This window comes from Heliconius melpomene, chromosome 20 (genome assembly GCF_056956725.1).
Source record: "Heliconius melpomene rosina isolate 202511_hmr_F chromosome 20, ASM5695672v1, whole genome shotgun sequence".
Lineage (NCBI taxonomy): Eukaryota > Metazoa > Arthropoda > Insecta > Lepidoptera > Nymphalidae > Heliconius > Heliconius melpomene.
Window position 1 is genome coordinate 9,752,762 of NC_140408.1, and position 15,580 is coordinate 9,768,341.

Consider the following 15,580-nt stretch of genomic DNA (forward strand, 5'->3'; position numbering starts at 1 on the left):
TTTTTTTCCTGGCCAGGCCAAGCATGGCGTAGGGGTTCAAGTGTGTTATTGTAGACATGACTGGTTGTCTATCACAACATACCCACTCGAGGAAATGAAATATTTATTTAAATTTATATTTTAATTTCTTCGCTCTAGTGTGGAGACAAAGCACGGCGTTGAGTCCTGCAACTCAACAAGCAATGCCACCAGAATTCGGCGGAAAATATTGAACGGATTGTTAATATTTGATTTCCTCTGCCTTCCACGCTGTATCGCTCACACAGCAGGGTAGGCAGAGGAAACCCAGTGTCAAGACACTGTTCACAATTTTCCGCCGAATTATGGAGGCAGTTCACGGTTCTCACGGTTTTTTACGGTGTTTTTTTTTACATTTCTTACTTTTAGTGTGACATATGTTTGAGATGAAAGCGGATTTACATTGTAGTAGATGGATGATATGAACGTGAATAATTGTAGTTTAGTTCAACTTTTTATTGCAACTGGAATAATAGTACAGTTAGGTTGAGACCATTGTGGCGTAGTGGGATGTAAATGTAATGGATGTGAGTTCGATCCTTATTAGGTAGAATGAATAAATTAAAAAATAACATATTTATTAGTCTTGAAAATTGGGCGGAAAGTAAAGCACAGAATCTCTTAGCACCAGAGTTTCCCTCTGCCGTAAGGGATACAGAGTAAAGACAAAAAAAAACTTATCCAAATTAATATTAAAATTTAAACATGCAAAAATAATTTTTACTCGAAGAGAACGATTATTTCACTAAAATCCTAAATAATTATAAGTGAATGCCACTGTTACATAGAATCAGGTATTTGTTTTAGCTGTGACCGCAATTTAACAGGCTTTTAATGTTTAGCCGAGATTAATGTTTGTTGATTGTTGTTCGGGATATTTAGTTAGAAATGTGGGAATCCAGTTTTGTACGCAATAATAATCAGTTAGAATGTTATACATTTCAACCAGTTATTATAAAGGGGAATTGTCAAATATTTTAGGAATGAATGCTTGAAAGTTAATTTTGTTTATATACATGGTATTTTAAATATAAAATTTAATTTGTAAAGGCTTTGAGTCAGTTCTAGGTTCGATTCCCTCTCAGGGGGATGAATAATTGTCATTTCTTCGCTCTGGTAAGAAAACAAAGCATTGCTTTCAGTAACGTTACTAAACATGCTTTTAAATCAGGTGGAAAGTTAAAAATAGAGTGTCTTAACACTAGATCCTTTCTCCAAAAAAATTTAAAAATATGTATTTGAACATTACATTGCATATTACTATACAAAGAGGAAGCTATAAAAATAACAAATGGCCACCCATCCATTAAAGTCAGTATTGAAAATATTTCAGTTTTCACACATGATGTACTGCAGCGCGACAAATCACAAATCAGTGGGTACATATTATTATATACGAGTATATAGTTGAAACTAATCATCTGGAAACTGTTTCCATTCAGAACCTGAAATTTCATACAAAAAAGACCTGCAAGGTGACTTGGGTCGACGACCAAAATACATCATCCCCAAAAATTGGCAAAATGTTTTGAGAATATGAATATAAAGTAGACATTTAGTGAATAGGAGGTCTTTTATACCTGGTCGGGGGACAACAGCGTGTTCGTTCAACCGTTATTCACGCGTGATTTGACGTGTCATTGCCATACCTCCTCGTGCCTCAGCGTGACAGATAAAGTTCAAAATGAATCAAGTGTATAAAATCAAGAGTGAATCTTGCCTCATATTGTCTTTTGATAAAGAGGTATATGACATTTATAAGGTAATAGTAGTTTCTTTGTGCGTATTAATACTGTTTACTGTAATGGCACAGTGGCACACTCGTGTCAAGACATCGTTCCACGCTTAATAATAATTCATTTCCCCAAATGGGATCGAACCCATAACCGCTGTGTTGACAACCAGAAACTATTTCTATCTATACATAAAAAAAACCCCAAATTATGATTTGTCAATAAACGATTCCCCATAACAATATAATATTATAAATCTGTTTCAGAAGTGCTGAATCACGTTAATAAATTTCAGGTAAGTGAATGACACCCCTCCAGCGATCAATGCTATAGAAATATAGAGGGGATCAGGAATTTACGATAAGCCCATCCACAGTCTTTTGAGTAGATTATTGAACGTTTTATATACGGAATCCTCTCGCCATATGCGAGGCATAAATTGAAAACACCCTCAAATTTAAATATAATATTGGATTGGCAGGTATATCATAAGGTACTACTAGTTTTTTTTTATTATAGTTATTATTACTGTTTTTCTCTTTTTTAAGTTAATTTATGTTTGTTTTTTTTTGTTTTTTGTTTAAGTTATTCATGGTGTAATAAAGTATTTAATGATAAGGAAAAAGAAATAAATACAGAATATAAAAAACCATATGCTATTTAATTATAATCACATTTTAAAATAATATTAACTAATCCAATACAATCAGACTTATGAAACATTTTTATTTGCTTAAAAATATTATTGTTTTGTTTTTTATATTTTTCAATTCTTTTTTAAAGTAAAATTATAAAATATATAAGTATGTATAAACTTAAATTTTAAATCGATTCAGTTCAATTCCATTGCTAAATCTTGAATTTTACATAAGATGCAAAATAAATAATGTAAATTTCATACCAGGTGTATGATAACATATCTTAGATTTCATATCAACTTCTATCTGTATCATTCACTATTCTGAGTTTTGTAAACTCAATGTCACCTATACTAGTATGAGCATCTGTAAGAAATTTGTTAGCAAAATTAGAATTTATATCAGTACAAGTTTTCTTTAAAGACATATCAAAATTTAAAAACATTATTTGCACACTTTTCTTTTCCAGATCTTTTATTATAGACATCAGATTAGATGCCACTGTTGTATCCATATTTCGAAGGTTCGAGCCATCTACTACTATAACAGTATCAAATTCTGCATTATTTGCTGAGTTTAATATCTTTCTTCTCACATGATCTGCAGCACAATAAGATAAGTTTTCTGGTAAGCTTATCAGAACCATATTTCCTTTTGAAGCACCAACTATATTAACTTCTATGCTAGGTCTGGCAGTCGAGAAAAGTAAACTCAGGGCATCTATTATAACACCTGCCATTATACCATATTCCAAACCTAGTGATAAGCAAACACACATAGTAGCTATCAATATAAATAGCTCACGTTTGCTACTATTCCATAATCTTTTCATTATTTTGTAATCAATCATATAAAACATCGCCGTTATTATCAATCCAGCTAAAGACGCTTTAGGAATATAGTAGAACGTTGAAGTTAATAAACTTAAGGCTAAAACAATAAGCACGGCTGTGAATATACCACTCGCGGTCGTTTGAACACCCGATGCATTATTCAAAGCAGTACGAGTAAAAGATCCAGTTATAGGCATACTCAAGGCAAACGATCCAATAATATTGCATAGTCCAAGAGCAATCATTTCTTGTGTAGCTTGTATTTGAGCTCCATCAGCAAATGCCTTTGCAATTGCAACTAGTTCTAAAATGGCCACCAACGGCAATGATATAGATTCTGGTCCCAAATTCTTCAACATATCAGTAAAAGTATGAGTTTCATTGCCTACGACAGTGCTAAAGGGAGGTGGTTGAAATTTAGGCAAGCCACTGCCAATCTCTCCTATTATCTTTAAAGGTTCTCTGTTTGTAATAGCTTTTATGGTATATGCAACAATTATCCCTATAATCACTACCACAGCGTTGCGCGCCAGTGATATAAACCATCTTATTTGTTTAACTAATCCATCTGTACGTTTACACCCTTGGCCAAGACGTTTTAACAACACTAAAATTATAATAGTAAAAACTCCCAATACAGCGTCTCGTATTCTAAACGTACTTATGTTTTGTGAAAAATTGTATACTGATTCCGCAAAAAAGTTACCAGACGAACCACTTAATCCGAAAAGCGAAATCAACTGTGCTGAAGCTATTTGAAGAGCTGCTGCTGTTGTGAATCCACTAATGACAGGGATCGATATGAATTCCACCAAAAATCCAAGGTTTAGTACTCCCATTGCTAAAATAACCCAGCCTGACATAAAAGCAGCAAGAACAGCATAATCTAAGGAATAGCCAGAAACGTATTTTGCTGTCATCGCTGCCATAATAGCTGTTGGTCCAATCGTAATGTCTTTGCAGCTGCCAAAGAATAAGTATACAATGCCTCCCAATAGTCCTGCATACAGACCGTACTCAGGTGATAATCCAGCCACTATTGCATATGCAATTCCTTGGGGTATTGCAGTCAAACCCACTGTAACACCTGCGATAATATCTTGTACTAACTTCGCGGTATTATATTCTGGCAGCCATTCTATAATTGGCAAACGTTTCTTCACTGATTCCAAGCTGCAAGCGCCACTGGCACATTTTCGAATTTTCTGGCACGTTGTTAGTCCAGCTTCTGGGATGTTGAACACAGTCATATCTGTCTGTGTATCTCGAGCACAATTGAAGAAACTAAACTTATATTTGAATTTAAAGAATCCGCGACTAGATCATGTTGACCACGTGAGAATTATCGAACACTGATAATATTTTATCTTATTTTATCGAATATTCCCAAGATTTTTTGTTATTCTAGCATATTTGTTTACATATGTTTGTTTCTTAAGACTCTAATATCAGACTAAAGATGTCAAATCAATCAAAAATATATTTACGTTGTTCAGGTTTTAATTGCTTTTTAACGTTATTGGCATTTTAACGAGTTAAAATTTACTAAGTAATTTACCATTACTAGGGTTGTGGTCGTGCCTCATTTATATTTTTCTGTTTGTTTTTTAAATAATTAAAATATGAACGCATTTTATTGCAAATGATAATTCAGGGTTAAAAAAAAAAGTACGGGAAGATTATTATTTGAAATCGAATTTCAACCTAGAGGAAGTAAACTACGTTATATCATTCGATTTTATCTCAAAATTTAATGAATTATTCTATAAAATATATTTTTTGACAAAAGATGCTTTAGACTAGTGTGTCATTGAGATAGTTTTAAAATCAACATATTTTAGAAATAAAAAAATTGTAGATATAATGCATCTTAAGATGTTAACATTTTAAGAAGCATTATCTCGCGGCTTAACAGAAAAGAATCGACATCTTTAATATAAACATTAAAGATATTGCTTATCAGTAATCGAATTACGTCATAATATTACCTCAGCTTAATATTTCAGATAAAAAACATATTGACATAATCTTAAGCAAGATGAATCTATATTTTTCTACAAGTGCTTACGTCTTCCTTGTTGTCAATTTTGCAGTAAATTTTAAATTCAATATCCCTTTTAAAGTAAAGAGTTCAACATTCAACATATATGTTGCAATGTGTCTTGATAATATCGACGTTAGCTGTGTTTATGTGATAGGGCAGTGGGTTCGACCCCGGTTGTAACTGATAAGGGTGATGGAAGAGCGCGTGGTCGCGCATATGGTCCAAGCATTAACAATGTTAAAGGCACTGGTGTCTACAGGAAAACAGCCTTTACTACTCGGTCAAAAGAGCGACAAAGGAAAAACAACTTAACACTTCGTTGATAGGTACACAATACAAAAGATTTTTTAGTGAATGGGGTAAATAAAAAATGTATACAGGTTGAAACCTTGCAAAATAAATTAAGATCTTGATTGAAGATTGCTTACACATATATATCTAATTCAATTAGAACGTCTAATTACTATTAAATAAATATTTAGGTTCATAAAATATTGTCGTTTTTCTTTTCAGAATGAAATTAGACGAAGTGCTGCTAACGTTACGTTCAAACTTAATAGAAAGTGAAACAGTGATAAGATAATGATGAGTGAGCATGATGTGAGAAAACTTATCGTAACTTTAAAAGAAACGTATAATTCCAATCTTTGTCATTTATCTTTTTATCTGATAATGTATTTGCAATAAAATCTTTATTCATTTTTAAATTGGTCTTTCAATTATTCTGAATTAATTAGCAGAAAAATATACAAGAATATAAATTAAAAATTTGTTTAAAACGAGCTACGTGCTTAGAGTAGGCTGAGGTAACTGAACTCCGTTCTCCAGTTTACGCGAAATTATCAAGAAATGGCAGAATTTAACACCGCTCTTTGTCTCGCTACCATAGCGAAGAAATGAAAGTAAGTAAAATTAAATACCCGACTGGAAACCGAACGCCCAACCATCACGTTTACAATCAGACGATTTGCCTACTGCGCTATGATGAATTCAAAATTAAATCATATCGAAATAAATCCCAATACCTTATTTCGTTCCCATTATGACTAGGTAGATCCATGTATTTTAGAATGACATTTATATTTCTTAATCTTCTACTTTAAATATTTAAAACATGTTCACATTCAATGAAGTGTTAATTAATGAAGAGGGTGTAATCATAATCAATCATCATTAAAAATAATGCGTTTGACTTTTAAGGGGTATCTCGGAGTTAATGGTCCAATGAAATAATTATGGGGGTTTAATAGTAAAAATGGTGATCTCTGATAATTCTAAACAGAGAGTTATATAATAATTAGAACGTAAAATAAAAACAAGTTAGTAAAATAACTAAAACAAAAATGCATACGTATATCAAACGAAGACTTACGTACGAGTATATGGCTAGTAACGTATTGTGTTTTCTGGCATTCAACCCTTTGATTGGAGAAGGGTGCCACTAAGACCAAGTTACGTGAACTATTATCTTATTTGATATATAGAGGAATTAGAATCTATTCAAAATAAAGCCGTGCCCTGAATCCATTGTATTTCAAGCGCTGAAACTTTGAGGGTAAAATGGAGTGACAAATACGAGGGTATTATAGCTATAAGTGTTTAAATATAATCACTTACAATGTGTTAATAGTAGAGTTCTGGAATACCATACCTGAAACAATAAAAGTTAATTATTAATTAGTTATTTTTAATATATGTAGTAACAATAAGCCAACAATTTCTTAAAAATATATAAATATAATTGGCAATAGAAAAAGAATGAATTCTACTTTGCTCATGGTCCTACTTACGCATGAAGTGTCAGGTTATAAACACAATTAAATTACATCAATAGATAACTCAGTTAGGATCCTTGGCTAATTTCTCTTTAAAAATTCTAAAATCAATAACTGAAAGCAGAATCGCAAGCATTTTACGAAACCTTTATATTAGTATTTTATATTATTTAAGCAAACTTTTAAATACATATTTATTTTACATATATGTGTACACTTCAATATAATATTTATTAAGCTTATAACTTTAAATATTACTATACAATATTTATGAAAACAGACGTAATTAACAAACAAAATAACAACTCTTTCCTACGTTACTGTTTCAAAACCCATATCCCATATTACAAGTAAAATGAACCACACGCTGCCAATACGGGGCCGTACCTCATCTACGATTCATTAAGCCGTCTACGTCAGTCCCTAATTCCTTGCCCAATAATAACGGGGTATTAATACGGCGTTTGTCACGTAAACTGTGTGCGGTGGGCCGGAAGCACCCCAGTCATCGGTAAAGGGTTTGTTTTCAATAGTGAGTGATGTTGATATATTGTTTTTGTATTATTCTATAAGTAATATATGTATAATGTGTTGATATAATATTTGCAATGATATTTTTATACGGAATTTCTAAATCGATCACGTTTCTGGAGAAAGAAAATTAAAACTTCTCAAAAAAAAAATCTTTTTATTTCAATTGTAATTGTTTTTGATTCAACTGGATAGGTAGGTGTACTGTTGCCAAACTAAATCATTAAATACTGTAAAAAAATACATTGCAAACAATAAGGAAAAAAATTGTACAGAAATAAACTTACGTTTTTCTATGAAAACACAACATCCGTCTCAACATTTCATATTATGAAGTAGATATAGAGCATTACATTCAATTCGTCCTAAGCAGCAATCAGAGCTTGGAGCCTACCCACAATCGTAAAACGTCCCGAATTACGGTACATTCCATCATTGAAGAAAATATGAGGATACTACAGTACTATACATATTATATAGAAAACCAGGATAGTTGCCGCATCAGTTGAAATGCCCCTGATTTCAGCTTTCCTGCAGCAGCTATTTTGACATTTTTCAGTTTCACGCCGTATCCCGCAGAGTAAGAGGGAACCTAGTGTTAAAACAATCCTTTTCTCACTTCCCACCGAATTTTAAGACCTTCGCGTTTACAGCTACACGCGTATACCACTGCGCCAAGTCGGTATTTATACGATAGCTATATTGATTTTCTTTCTGTTAAAAGGACAGCCAAAACATTATATAACAGATGCATTTCCCAAATAACCTAGTAGTAGCCTTGACTGCCAAAAACGCCACGTCTAGACGAGCAAACGACCTCCTCTCATGTATAAATCGTTAAAATTATACGAATTCAGCTTTCGAAACCGGCAAGTATGTGAAAATCGTAATTTATAACCGTTTAGTTATATAAAGATTTACTGGTGGACTGGGTGAATGTTTAAATTAAAATAAATAGTTAAAATGTAGAATGAACCATTCTCGGTCGAGGTCGTATTTCGTCTTTGAATGTAGGATTTTTCAGTTTTTACTTTAATTACTTAGTACAATTGTTATCGTACATTTTAAGTAGATTTAAATTTTAATCGCCAGACATGGCGCATAGAAATAGTCAATTATTAATCAGCTTCATATTATAAAGAAAATATTTAATATTCGATTTTTTTCGCTCTGGTGTTGTTACGTTAATAAGTATATGCCGCATTTTGCCCCTTTTGCAAAGAAATGAGAATATTAAATATTTAATTTCCTCAAGTGGGAATTGAACCCACAACTTTCCACGTTTACAGTCATATGCTAGTGCCTCTGGCCTTCATAAGTAAATAAGAGCGATGCAGTAAAACAAAACGCCGACTGCAGGGTAACCCTACATCAAGCTCCCAGTCACGGCCCTTTAAATCATACCTTGGTTTGCTGGTGGCAGATAAAAATAACCGAAGCGAGTAATAAATTTGTTTTCAGCAACGTCGACCCCAGGCTCAGTTATTTGTCAATCATAATTTCTGGTTAAAAAATTGTTTATCTAGAGGATTTTGTATAGAACTATGCTATGCTTATTAAATCTGTCAATGAAGAATGATATAGAGGTAGACAGAGGGAGCCTAGTGTTAAGACACTCCGCTTCCCACTTTTTTCCCGATTCTTGAAGCATTGCGTATCGAGTGGCGGAACTCAACGCCGCGCTTTACCAAATTCCAGTATAAATTTTAAAAAATCAAAAATCGCTTCTACCCAACAAGGCCTAAACTAACCTAGCAGACCCCCTATTATAATCAAACCACAAACAGACAGACAGCAATAACTGTAATATAATTAACGCGTACATATGAATACATGTAATGCAGGGTAGTCTATCGATCAGCAAACACCGCAAGTGTCGAGAACAATGTACCGCCGGGCGGCGGCAGTAGTCCGGGAGACCTGACAGCAACTATTAAATGATGAATGGATGTGATATATATTTTTTAATATTTTTAATAAATATAATTATGTATTGTAAACTTTAGATATTATGAGGACGTTTGAAGGTAATGGTTTCTCTCATGGTTTCTTTCTCCACTTCGGTAGAGTGTGGGTACGAGTTAAGTTTTGCTCAATCTACGCGAAGTCTCTCGAATTTCGCTGAAAGTGGGGAACGACAGTCTAGAGCGTCTTAACACTAGGTTTCTGCCTACCCTGCTATAAGCGAAATTCAGCGGAAACTAAAAAAATAAAACAGAGCCCGGAATAATTACTAGTCTACTCTAGTTTTCATATATTTCACTAAATAGTATATTAATAATATATTACTATATATATATATATATATATATATATATTAATACATAAATTATGTATGTATGTTAATACAGTAACATGCCATAAACTGGTGACAGCGGAAATTGTGAAGTCACTTATCTTAAACTATGATTTTGATGGAACGGATATTAATGTCTAAAATTATATTTACTCTTCAATCTCCTTGCTGATATCAATCTACTAAAACTTTAAGCTCTGCAAAACCCTTTTAAGTAGACATTAAATAATTAAAATTATCTTGTAAATTAGGAATACAACAGGAATCAAAACTTTATCTGCTGTTCACCCATTAAACTAGAAGATTATTTTAGATGGTTTTTTTTTTCTAATATAGCAGAGTAGAGGAAATTAATGTTGGCACATTGGTGTAACTCAACGCCGCCGGAGTTCAGTTATAAAAATAATAAATTAAGAACAGATCTAATCTATAACCATTACGTTTACAATTAGTCGTCTTTCTGCACTATGACAGCATCTCTATTTTAAATAATATAAAAAACAATAATATTTAATTATAAATAACCAGAATTAGCAACTAACAAACCAATGTACGCGTAAATCGATCGTTTTATCAATGTAGCGAGGGGTGAAGTGTCAACACAACAATGCGGCGCCGGGTGCCATGCTTGTATTCAAACTGAATAGAGATTGTGGATGATTGAAATTGTGGAGGTGGTTTTAATTTAAATTATGGTTTAATATTTGTTTAGAAGTCGCTGTGGATTCGATTCCCATTCGGCGGGATGAATTATTATCAGTTCTTCGCTTTGGTAGCAAGAGGAATTGGGCGAAAAGTGGGAACGGAGAATCAGTATAATATATATAAATAATCTGTAACACTAGGTTCTCCGTATACTCCGCTATATGTGGAATAGAGCGTAAAGCTAAAAACTATACAAAAAAATATAATTAAATCAGCTCGCTGTATCCAGCACACAGCAGTTACTACTTAGAAATTCTTAACATATTTATCATTACATTGAAGTCGAATGATAACGAGACGTTACTTAACGGAATTTAATATCAAATTTTGTTTATCTAGCCCGAGGAAAGGATAAGGCTTATTTAAAAAACAGACATTTCCCCTATTAAGATATGAACCCACAATCATCGATTTCTAATCAATATTTGCGCCTTAATGGTGTTATAATCTAAACTGTTTAACAGTAATTAAAGAATCATTAAAATATTACCCTCACATCACATACAAAAGAGAGGCTGAAATCAAGAGTATAATACCATACTAATATTCATGATGAAGGATATTTTAAACAATAACTTTACGTCAAAATTTTGCAAACACATTATAATATTAAAAGGGTGATTAATTTTAAACTTTGTAAATATTGTTAATCCATTGTTTTGGGCTGTTATGACGCAGCGCTGGCGTCAGCTCGCGACGTTTTTGGGTTTGATTCCCACTTGTGGGATGAATTATCGTCATTTCCTCGCCTTGCTATTTCTTGTGTGGTGGTTCGCAATGTTTACAGCATTTACCAGGTTAGGTTAGTTTAAGACATTCCCAACATTTCCCAATTTTCCTCCAATCATCGAAATTGTCTTTTCCTAGTAACAGGCACAAAGGTGTGCGCTACGACGGCTTTAAATGTTATACACTTATACGTATAATACTGATTGCACAATATTTAAATAGAAATATACATAAATGGTAAACTTAACACTAAGAAACCGAACATTATTCCTTACTCATCACATTATAACTCCTCATCAATCTGTACCAGATCCAACACTCTTTAGAACATTCCATACAAGACTCGCCACTTTCTTCAAGTACCAAATCCTGTTCCCTTCGTCCACGTATGAATATCGAGAAATCACCCCTAACCTATCTACAGTATGTCATAAACTCAGTGCCGGAAGTATTTTATATATACAGGATTACAAAACACCATACGTTTCCAACGGTGGCCTACTCAGTACTGGTACCTGTAGTGTACGGTGTACCTAATCCTCTTTGTAGGCCGCGTACGGTAAATCCTTTGCAGTGCTAAGTTACTGAAAGCTTGTATATGCGAAATGTTCTTTGTTTTATAAATAAAAAAATATACAGTAAGTACAGCGTTGTTGAAAATGTCATAGTCCTGGGTTTGATGTCCACACAGGGGAATTAACTATATTTATTTCCTTGCTCTGGTATCAAGATAAAGCCGGGCAATGAGTTCCACCCCTTAAATACGCAATGTCTCGAACATTTCGTGAAAAATGGGAAACGGAATGTCTTAAAACTTTCCCTCTGCCTACCCTGCAATGCGGGAAAAAGCGTGCTGCTATTATGTTTTAACCCATTACTGTAGTAATATCTACCACAGATAATTATATTCTATACATCATTATTAACTGTATCATCGAAGCAGTTACGTCCTAGAGAAATATAAATTATGGTTATAGCATTATCTTCTAAATAAAATATAATTAATAACAGTTGTTTTGTGAGAGCACCCCAATGCCCTTGAACTGAAAACTGTTTTCTGCACAGACATGGCGCCGGTGGGTCTTTATTTTCTCACAGAATTAATGGTTCAAGTTACTCTCAAAATTATTTATTATAAAATTATGTTAAACTAAGAGAAGCAATTATCAAAGTTTACTTTAATTTATTATTAATATCGTATACATAAATATATAAATATATATGTATATTTTGTAGCTTCAGGTCGCTCATAGCAAGGTAGGCAGAGAAAACCTGGAAGCCTAGTGTTAAGCACTCTGTTCCCGTTAAGACACTTCCCCACTATATAATAATATAGATTATTATAAACTTTACTTAGATTCATAAAAGAGAGTAAAATCTAAATACCTTTAAAGACTAAATAAAGTCATTAACTAAACAATTAAAGCAATTTAACTTTAAACTGTTAGCGCCAATAATTTAAACGATTAATTACAACAAGTAACAACTTCACATGCGAACCTTCGTCAAAACAAGTTCAACGTCCCGTTAATATTTAACTGTTGATTGACACCGGCCTAAATACTGTTTAAAATTTAATTTAAAGACTTTGAACTAAACGGAATAAAATAAATATTGAAATAAGTTTTTTTGTAAATATATTTTTCGCAACAAGGGATAGGAGATAGGTTGAGAAGTGTGAGTGACTGACAGACAGCGTACAGGCAAAACTTGAATTTTGGCATGTAGTTAGATCAGAAAATGTGGGGGTGTTTGTAGAAATTCCTACGCGAACGGCGTAAAATGAGATTTCCATCAGAAACAAAGTTTCGTGTGACGACTAGCTATCGATAAATCTCTCTCTCTCTACGTCTTCTGATCAGATCGTTAAAGATATTTCATCCTAAAAAGTAGTTTTTTTCAGCTTCATAAAAACTTCCTGCATAACCCTTCACAGAAATAACAAGTTCAATGCATCTCAAATTTCCAGTATCAATTAGCAGACCTCATCGGCACTCTTTCTCATATCAGACTGGGGACATAAGAATAACTGAAAGATGATCATTCAACTTTCATTCAAATTCAGAAAATTATTTATAAATGTGAAATACAGTAGATTAATTCACATTTAATAAGTTTCAACGAATTTTCCTGAAAATAATGGAAATCGTGCGTAAAAGCTGATGGGATAATCCAGGGATATTTATTTTATTTTTACTAGGAGTCGCATCGGTGACTTAAAAATATGTTATTTTATATAGCTTTGCGTATCTCTCGCCATTAGATCCGAGTGTCAGGTCTTCCTCGAGTATTTTTGATACTGTCTTTTCGAAGGTCAATTGACCTCGGTTGCGTTGCGACCTCGGTTACAAGAGGTTGGGATGACCTCATCCTAACCCCTCTTATCTCTCACTTTTCCATCATAAAAGTTTTTTGCCATTCTCTTATCACTCATTCTTTTGACATGCCCAAACCAGGTGAGCACGTTCTTCTTCATTCTCACCGTGACATCCTCGCAAGTACCTGCCACTCTTTTAAATCCAGTGACACATTCTTTCCTTACTTCTAAAAGCTTAACAAATGCCATTTCAAATTTCTTTATTTTATCTCATTCAACCATCCCAACTAACCCACAAAGCTAAAGAGAACACACAGCGGACCCACACCGTAAAAGCCCTGGTGACCGGAAACAATGGAAGTGCAAAATGCCATAAAACGCAAGGTAAACCTATTATCGACCATGCACCGGAAATGCAGTCGCCATTTTCAACACCGGGTGCCGCTGTCAATCGTGTATTTTTCCACTGACTTTAAAATATATATATATTTTTATGTATTTTCTCTTATGTAATGGACGAGTTGTATATATATTTTTGTAAATGAGTTTTAGTTTGATGAAAGTAAATGCAAAGTGGTAATAATAATATGTACGGTAACGATAAAAGTAGAAATATTATTAGATTAGGTAAAAAATGGATTTCGGACTTTGAAATAGGCAAACTCTATAGAGTTTGATATTATAAATATTATACTACTTTCTTTATACTTCGTATAGTTACCGAAGTGATGAAATAGAAATAATTTATTACCCCGATTGGGGATCGAACCTGCCATAAACGACACTGACGCTGACGAAAAATGAAGTGCTTAATCTCTACGTTCTTTCTCTATATTTCACTCTTGCTTTGACTAGCGGAAATATAAAATATATCTATACAAAAAATTGTACCAGTCAGAGGGATTTCATATTTTTGCTCTATAGGGTGCATAAAAATACGGCGCCTCAGTGACGTCGGCGCCACTGTCAAATTATAAAATGTTGTATTCTAATGCAGAATTTAGTGAACATATTTCTCTTCTTCTTTCTGATTTCTCGAAACTTATAATTTTTAAAAGATTAATTTTGACTTGTAACTGTTTTGACAGATTTACTGAGAGAAATGCTGAGTGTTTTCTAGAAACATAATTCAATATCATAGTGTTTAAAATCATAAGTGGGAAAATCATAGTGTTTTACAGTTTTTGACGTCTAATATGAAATATCTTTAAAAACAGAAAACAAAATTATTTCCCAGTAAGTAGAGAATTAGTTGCCAAATCCGCAACAATTGCTAGAAAGACGAAACTATATACAATTATATATATATATATATATATATATATATATATATATATATATATATATATATATATATATATGTTTCAATGCAAGAAATGCGTGTAAAAAAATCATTATTATATATTAAACTAAAGTATACTTATTAAGTCACTATAGAACATACTGATATCATTAATGAGACAATTTAACGTATCGCTGGGCTTATTTAAACCTCAGTCGTTAAATCAACTGCGCTATTGAAATTACAAAATAACAAAATTAATTTAAATTGATACTGTACCTTTACATAATTATGTTTTTGTAAAATAATGAATAAAACCGCCGTGGTGTAGTGAAATAGTGTTTGATTGTAAATGCGACTATAGTAGGTTCAAATTTTGAGGGAATATTTTTTTTTCTTTTATTTTCACTCTCGAGTAAGCAAAGCGTGGCGTTTAGTTTCACCATTCAAAACGCAATGTCTTGAAAATTAAGCGGAAAATCCAGAACGGAGTAATTCTTCACTACTTTCACTTTTCTTGAATCAGATATAATTAAAATTTAGTTTAGCAGTAAGAAAATTTTAGTATTTCTGGACAGATAAATTAAATATATTTTCTTTTTTCAGTGGACATGTATTTCAGGCCGGTTAATTTTTTTAAATGACTTTTATTACTGGTATAACTTGTTTAACAAGTTCC

The 15,580-nt window shown here is 32.8% G+C and overlaps 1 protein-coding gene and 1 pseudogene across 4 annotated transcripts in view; both read right to left on the reverse strand.

Moving 5' to 3' along the window:
- The window catches only part of LOC146527889 (uncharacterized), a 309,773-nt gene that overhangs the window by 145,012 nt on the left and 149,181 nt on the right, over positions 1-15,580 (reverse strand). The window lies entirely within an intron of this gene.
- On the reverse strand, positions 2,492-4,541 carry LOC146527890 (sodium-independent sulfate anion transporter pseudogene; annotated as a pseudogene).